The sequence below is a fragment of the Lycium ferocissimum genome, chromosome 3, assembly GCF_029784015.1.
Source record: "Lycium ferocissimum isolate CSIRO_LF1 chromosome 3, AGI_CSIRO_Lferr_CH_V1, whole genome shotgun sequence".
Classification (NCBI taxonomy): Eukaryota; Viridiplantae; Streptophyta; class Magnoliopsida; order Solanales; family Solanaceae; genus Lycium; species Lycium ferocissimum.
The window spans coordinates 68,294,875-68,301,496 of NC_081344.1; positions in this window are offsets into that span (position 1 = coordinate 68,294,875).

Here is a 6,622-nt window from a genome sequence, read left to right on the forward strand (position 1 = left end):
TCAAAAAGTTCAGAAGCTTTTACACAATGCTTTAGAACTTGTGCAACAATCGATCTTAGAATTACTAATCGGGAAAATCAAGAAATAAGGCAACTATACCCGATGAACAATTGAAAGAAAAAGATTGTTTAACTTACCAATGGACCGAAAACACTTAAATGGAACGCCAGTAACCAATGACATTCAATCAAAAATTATAAAATCTGGATGATTTTTATTCGCAAGATGCGGACGAAGAAGAAGATGAAGAAGAAGAAGAAGAAGAAGAAGAAGAAGAAGAAGAAGCAAGAAGAAGAAAGCGGCAAGACAGAAGAAGAAGAAAAGAAGACGAAGAACAGATGGGAAGAACAACAATGGAGAACACGACAAGAGGATTTTTTTCCCATTTTTGTATTTTAGGGTTTATAGTGGTTGGGTCAAAGTGTTAACAATAAACTTTGGGCAAAGTGTTAAAAGTAAAGTTTAGGGTAAAAGTGTTAAAAATAAAACTGAGGGCAAAATATTAAAAATAAAACAGAGGGCCAAAGTGTTAAAAATGAAACTATTGGGCAAGTTCAAAGCCCCTTAATCACTAATCAAATTTAGTCACCTCTACTCAATAATTAAAACTTGAATCACCTTCCTTCAATTTTAAAACTAAAATACCACCTATAATTAAATGCCCCTATTAAGTTAGTCTTCTACTTAAAACCTAAGGAATTTCCTTTGAATATACCATTATGAGTTTAGGGAAATAAGATCTATACAAAACAAGGAATTCATTATCTATTGAGGATTCTCAACAATCAACAATTTGAAATCATGATATGAAATCAGTGATTTGAAATCATGACGATTTGAAGTTAAAGTTTTGTTTGGATACTAATTTGATCTTAAGTTGTATTTTTTCTCATAGACATAAAAACCCCACAAGTTACGAAAACCATCAAAACTTTCCCAATGCTTGTACAATCTTAACAAATGAGCAAATCATAGTTCCTAACAAAATTAATACGCTACTAGAAAACCTTTCTAAAATATACAACATCAAGTGATCGAACTTTAGTTCAATAAAAAGAAAATTGAATATGAGTTGTAAAAATAAATACAGTTGGTAAATGGTTGTAAGAGTAAATTTGTTACAAATATACTACTAACTTGCATATCTCTTAATATTTGATATAAATGGTACTTATGAGTTTTTTTTTTTTTTTTTTTTTAGAAAATATAAACTTATGAGTCAAGTTTTACATTTAAAAATTTGGAATCATGATTTGAATCCCAAATCATCGCATTTTGATGATTGAGATTTAAATCATGACATGAAGTAAGTTAAACTTTGAATTGCATAAACAAATGATGATTTCATATTGCATGGCCAAACGCCTACTTAGATCGGGGCTATTGCAAATCATTGCTGCAAAAGTAACCATAAATCTTATAGAGTAGTATTTTTAATGAAGTACTACAATTATACAGAACAAATTTCTCAAAAACCAATTGCTTAAAAAATTGTAGTCCGAACGAACAAGACTACAGGGTAAAACCGCCCACTTCACAAAACGTGGATAAGGCGGAGCCAACCACCATTTGCATGGCGATAGGCCCCTTGCCTCTTTTGTCGTTTTCCTCCAATCCCCATTTGAACCATTAGAGAAAATTAATGGCTACACATAAGTTGTTTGGACCAGGGGCGGCTCAACAAATTTGGAGGCCTAAAACCAAACTATAATTAGAGGCCTTAAACTTTTGGGAAAAAATAATATTTGGTTTTATTTGAATGGATACTTATTACACATAGTACATTCCAAGCAAACAGTTTGCAATGTCTATAGCCCAATAAAATTTTACATCTCGAATAGCCAATATATGTTTATATTGAGTTTAATGAAGCCAAATCTATTTTAATATATTTTTTTTTTAACTTCTTCCCGGATCTACCATAGAATACTCTTCATTTTTTATTCTTATAATTTGTAAAAGATGATGTATAATGGTATATATATATATATTATTATACATTTTATATACATCCTTATATACTATTATACATTACTAGACGGGCATAAAGACGGCCAACATTTTATATTTTCAATGATGGATGGGCAGAAGAATGACCAAGTAGCACACGGAAAAGATCGAGTTACTATTGCATAAGCTTATAAGCATTTACAAATATATTGATGTAGAAATATGCCAAATAAGTTTACCCTGAAGAATACCTTCATCGGAACAAAATAACACCGATTAAAAAAAAAAAAAAAAAGATCTTAGGTACAGCTTATTGCCCTTGTTGTGCGATGTGCCAACACGAAGGAAGACTTGAAGATTGTAACACAATTATCCTCCCTTGCGGTTCATAGGCCAGCAATGCCGTTGAAACCAATCACTATAAAGGGCTCACAGTACACTGTGTGAAACTACAAAGCTGTTGTTTTAACATTTTCACTAAAAGATGAATTTCTTTTGAGTTGATATTCCTCTCCACCATATGTGGTCCCTGCAATTAAGAAGTGATAATCATTAGACATGTAGATTAAGGAGGGATGATCATTTCTCTCACAGACATTTAATGAAACCAAGTTACAATCTAGGACTTTTGAAACATTTTTACTTTAGTATCAGGATCTAGATTATCGAGAATTCCACTGTTGGGGAAGTCCTGCAGCACTTTAGTTGTGAGAAGATCAACTTCCCAGTTATAGCAATGCTTAGCCTTAGCTGGAAACTATGATTATATGGTTCTTCATCCTAGCCATGGTAAGCACTCTGATTAAACAAATGCTAAGTTATCCACACCCTTGTGTTGGGCATCCTTTTTCAAACAGAATAGCATAGTCAACGTTTCAGGTATAACTTTTCACTAATCAAATACACCACGACATACTAATTTAGACTTCCACAAGTAATGAAAAGAGAAGCTACCTCGACATGTTATCGCACATCATTTGTTCCGATGGTGGCATACAGGTAAACCAAAAACGGATTTTTTTCATATTACGCTGGTTTTTCAATATAATGCTTGATTAGTCAACAAAGCGGAACTCTTCTGATCATGATAGCCTAACATGAAAAGGTTTTCTAAGGTGTTGATTTTTCCGTCAGGGGAAGAAATGATGTATTCACCTAATCCAAATAACTGCTCATGCGTATCCACAGTGGAATTAAATAGATCAATGGGACTTGTAAAAATAGAACAACTTTTTTTTTTTTCCTTTTTTTTTCTTAATTAAATTTAGATGTATACTTTTCAACATCACAACTCATTAGATTCCAATATCAGTTTGTAATCCTTTATCATACTTGATTAGATTTAGAAAAAAAATTTAACACTAAACTCTTTAGATTCAACGGCAATCTAACCTTTTCCCCCTTTTCTTAATCGATTTAGAATCATTCTTGACACATAACTTATGATCCCAATGAAAGCTATAGTAGTCTCTCTTACAATAATGTCCAAGAATTCTAAACCTATACAGGTAATGAGGGCAGAGCAACTGCTAAAGTTTTTCTCAAACGTCAAAATACCAATCTATTAAAAGTCAATAAAGCTTCAAAAGAAGCATCTTTGGGCTACTTGAAACTAATAAAATTGTCTCCTACATATGAAGTAATGTTAACCCATGCTCTCTGAAGATGTCTCTAGTTTATTTTCATAAATGGTATTATCTATAATAAGCGCATCCACAATGGAACACAAATCTAAAGCTAATAATGTTTGTACTTATTTCTACTATATAAGAACATGGGAGAACGAAAGCACGTTAGTGTACTTGGCAAAATGTATAGGATGCATGAAACAAAAAAGAGGATTTTGTGAGAGACTGGGTAAATTCTTATTCTATTCGAGAGACTTAACAACATACTTAATAGCTGCATTTGTTTTCAAACGACCACATTACACCAGAAGAAAAGATGCAGATTTTACACTAAGCATTATTAATACACATTCTTAGTATTACAACACAATGACACATGATAATCAAGATGGAACATTGCCAAAATTATAAAGTGCAATTGCGGCGTGCAACACCTCCTAAGGATGGCACCAAATTTTCACATTGCGGACTACGGAAGAGAATCTAGGTTAAATCACATTATAGTTAGGGACACACCTTTTACTGGAAAATAGTGGATTGCTTCTGATGATGCTTACAAATATTTGTTCTTTCTGAAATTAAAAAATCTATTGAGTTCATCCAATTCACTTTTTATGCAGCACTCGTCTATTTTTCATCCACTATTTTCTTAGTCAAGGTCAATGAACCTTTAAAATTTGTAATATTTGAGCTGAATCATACCTGCAACTTAAAAAATATATTATGAGATCAATTCCCAACTATGAAGTGTTATCATCCACCACCTCTATCACCCTCAAATTCAAGTTCCGTATAAACTTTACAAGCAAGTTAATAAGTACTAACTTCATTTAATTGAACGAATATAAATGTGATCAAGACAGTTTTACAGTTAAAGAATGCAATCAATTCCTTGAGCCTCTTTCAGTTCTAACAATGGGGTATCATGCCTGCTAATAGAGTTTTGAATTAAACATCTCTAACTGAGGTTTCTTTAAGTTTGAAATTTTCATTTTTGAAGTGAAAGTTGTAATAATAACAATTAGCAAATGTTTAGCCACAAAGAAAATGTCTCTGTTTTACCAACAACTACTAAGCATACACAAATGTTTCCAAAACTGGACAACAACACCTTTAGTTCCTACATATAAGAAATCTCATCATTCACGTATAGTGGTAGTTCAAGCTAAGATACCAACCAGTTTAATAAACTTCAAGAAGATAAAATCATAATATGCAATTTTACTCTTCATGAAGTTTTAAGAAATTCCTACTCTAAACACATAATAAATACTTTTATATGAAGAAAAAAAAAAAATGACCCTTATAATTCGTAGAATTTAGTACGGTGTACCTATGATGGGTAGATTTTTGGGATGAAGCTTCATCTGCTCCTTCCCTGCATCTCATCTTTGATATTCCTTTCTTTTCTCCTCAAATACAGCTTACATGAGAAATTAATAAATTGAAAAAAAACCAAGCAGCGACGACAACAATGAACTCTAAATTCAATGCATGCAACATTACTACAGCCGAAATTAATACACGTGTTTCAAGGATGCAATTAATACACAAGTTATTTGAAAGTAATTAGTGAAATTACCATATTGACTTTGTTTGTACATCTTATTTTTACAACTCACATAATATTTGTACAATAATTTATTGGCGTTTCGTCTCCCGACTGTCATTTCTATAATATAGAAAAAAATTTATGCAGTGTATGAACTATGAATTATGTATATATTTTGTATAATCATGATTAAGAGTGTGTAACTATGTATAATATGATATATAATTATGTATATACACTTTTATACATTTCATATACACCCTTACACACAATTATTTACTATTATAGAAACATGAGTTTGGAGGAGGATCGCGTCCATCCCCTTAACTCATGTACAAAAAAAAAAAATTAGATCCCATACCTAAACTGGTTAAAAAAAAAAAAAAATGGACCCATATTTATTTAAAAAAAAAAACAATATTAAAAAAAAAAAAAAAAAAAAAAAATTTACCCCATATTAAAAAAAAAAAAAAATTACCCATATTAAAAAAATAAATAATATTCATCTAATTTCCAAAGTATCCTCCTTAAGTCAATAATGGAAGTAAATTCATTCCCGGGGTATCAACCCATTAGGAAGAATGAAATTATTATACAAAAAACGTGAAACCCCTATTATTGCTTTTCTTAAAAGGTTAAGTAGGGAAACATACAATTTTTTTTTTCTTACGTTAACTGAATCTAATCTAGATATTTAATGTGATTTGCTATTCATTTTCATTTATTTTTATGTTTACTAAAATAAATATATATGCATATATATATATATATATATATATATATATATATATATATATATATATATATATTTATATACTACCAAACCTAATTCACATGATACCTATAATTAAAGTGAGCACGGGGTATACGCCATCTAGTATAAATTATATATACATTGTATGAATTATGAATATATTTTGTATAATCATGAATAACAATGTATAAACAATATATCCACACTTTTATACATAAAATTAAAGGTGAACCAAGTGATCTTCTTCATTAATTTTTCAGTTGCTTGAATTGGTTCGAATCAGTTTCAATCGTCACCAATCTATTTTTTAAGGTAGATTTCAGATCTATAATAGTTGGAGAATGATTACGTGAATTTTTCCGTTCCACATAAAACATTTAGTTAATTGGAGTTATTTTATCTTTATTCGCTGGGAAATTTAAAAAAAAAAAGTTAATAACTACAAACACGACTTAAAAATCATTTATCGAAAAGAAACCCCAATATTCAAGATGTCTTCCTAATGTATAATTCATCGCAATCGGATCAGATAATGTGGGCATCAAGATGGAGATTGATGGTGTTGAGCACCGGCCATGGGAGCAGCAATCGGGATAATAAAACAACAATTGGGTCAAAAATGATCAACTAGATACCCGAACAACATTTGATGGTAATTATCTCTTATATGAATTCTATATTTTGCATTTTTAGATGTAAAAATTTATCAATTTATAAATAATGTAATTCTTCCCCTTT